Raw genomic sequence first — 2,341 nt, 5'->3', positions numbered from 1 at the left:
TTTTGAGTTCCATGTCCTGCTCTAGGGGGTTCTCATTGTACTCCTCTAGAGGACTGTTGGTATTTGGTGGGGATATGTTATTTTGGTTTTTCATGTTATTATTTTTTCTCTGTGATTTTGACATGTCAATTTCCTGTGTAGTTTCTGATTCTTGTATGAGACTCAAACCTTCAAGTTTAGGTCTACTTCTTTTTGTGGACTTTATGTAGACTTTGTGGTTTACTTTTTGGGCATGAAAAGCTGGTTTGTCTAATTTTCCAGTTCTCTCTTTTGATTTTATGTTGGAGTAACCAGATTGATTTTGTCTTCAGGAGTTCCCACAGAGGCCCAATTCAGATGAGGTCAGATGATTTTGTGCTTTCTCTTAAGGTCTGGATCCCTCCAGGAACAATTTTGGCCTGAGGAATTTGAGGGTTGGACTGGCCTGGGAGCCTGGCCCAGAAAAGATGCTGGTCTAGGGCAGCTGGTGGCCGTGCCACCCAGAGATGCAAAAGCAGATGGGGCGGGAAGAGGCCCCAAGGGCTCCTGGGGACTGCACTGAGGAGCTGGGTTGTTCAGGATGCAAAGGATCAGGAAGAGGAAAGTTCAGCTCCCATGTTCCAAAAAGACGCTGGCAGGTGGTGCATGCCCAGGGAAACAGAAGGATGTGAGGGGGGGACCAGGTCCAGAAGCAGTGCTCCTGGGGCCCAGAGAAGGCACTACATTGGTCTGGATGAAAAGGATCAAGAAGCAGTATTGCTTCCCCAGGTATCTGGGGCCCCAAACAAGGAATGGGGCAGGACCCAAACTTGGAGGAGAGAATGGTGGGGGAGATGGGGGGGTGAATGAGGCTGGTGGAGTCAAGGCCTGAAGGGGCAATGGACTTACCCCAGAGTGAGGCCTGTGGGTAGTAGAGAGGACTGTGGCAGATCCTGCAGGCCCAGGGAAGCAGGGGGAGGTGAGTGCTGGGCCAGGCCCAGAAGCAGTGCTCCTGGGGCCCAGAGAAGGCACTATGTTGGTCTGGATGAAAAGGATCAGGGAGCTGCCATGTGGGTGCTGGGAACTGAACCTGGGTCCTCTGCAATAGCAGCCAGTGTTTTTAACTGTAGAGCTATCTCTCCAGCCCTGATAGTTTATGTCTTGTAATTTCATATTAAAATATGACTATGATAGGGATTGTTGGAGAATTTAAGGAGCTAATTGAATGGGTTACTGTACTTTATGTTCATTTTCTAAATTACTCATTAGTGCTACACACAGTCCTTCAAACTCAAATAAAGTTAGGATAGATAATAGGAACTTCAAAAAATTATGCAGTGAGTAATTTCTAAGGAGATACCTAGACAGCTGGTCAGGCCTTCCTAATTTACCTACCATTTGACTAATATAAATGGCTGAATATTAAATAGTATGGCCCAAGGCCTTTATTAGTCTTTACCTAGTAGGATCATTTCTCCTGTTAATTTTATATTTCAGTTCATAGTCTGATTTCCATGAAGGACACTGATAGAAAACTGTTTTTGAGTAAGTCTACTCAAGAACATAACTTTGTCTGTGGCATAGGCATATTTTTGAAAGGGAGATGACATTAGCAGTGCTTATCAGTTGCTTTTAAAAATTTAATGGAACTTGTGATATAAAATGAAATATTGGATTAACTTAAGACAAGTTGTCTTTGATGACAACTTCGGATACAAATATCTCATTCTAGAGGCCATTTACCTAAGGCTTTTAAATTAAAATTTCTAAGTATCTTGCATGTTCAGCTCTACATTTAAAGCAAGTGGCACTCTACTTCAGGGAAATGAAACCACTTACGGTCATAAAATAATAGATTTAGATTGGCCTTTCAATAAAGGGACGAGTATGCCAGAAATCTGAAGGGCATTACTGTAAGTAAAAATCATTACTGGAACTACAGAGAGCAAATTGATTTTAAAGGTTGTCATCCTTGTTGGCACATGATAAAATACAATAATGATAATCAATATTAAAATGTACCCAGGGTGCAAGGAGAATCTCCAGGAGCAATACTTGATTCAAGTCTTCTATGGCTGGAGGCCGTTGATAGGATTTCCTGGTGCATAACTGATGGGCTGTCTCAGTTGAGTGACTGAAAAAGGAGCCCAGGCCCAAAGGACACAGGACAGCCATTCATCATTAGGGCTATCTGTGCCTTGCTTAGAAAAATTACCTTTTAAGTCTGGTGGACTCAGTTTACAAAAAGCTTTCTCTAAGTCTACCAGTTGATGTTGTGTTCAGAATTTGTTAGCAGGTAGAGTTGGCCCTAAATATAACTGAAGTACTTAAGTTATATTTTATATGTTTAAGTTAGAAAGATTTGAAATTGGAATTCTCCTGA

This window comes from Nannospalax galili, unplaced genomic scaffold (assembly GCF_000622305.1).
Source record: "Nannospalax galili isolate Female #2095 unplaced genomic scaffold, S.galili_v1.0 scaffold582, whole genome shotgun sequence".
In the NCBI taxonomy this organism is placed as follows: Eukaryota; Metazoa; Chordata; class Mammalia; order Rodentia; family Spalacidae; genus Nannospalax; species Nannospalax galili.
The sequence above is the reverse complement of the archived record's forward strand: the minus strand, read 5'-3'. Positions refer to the sequence as shown.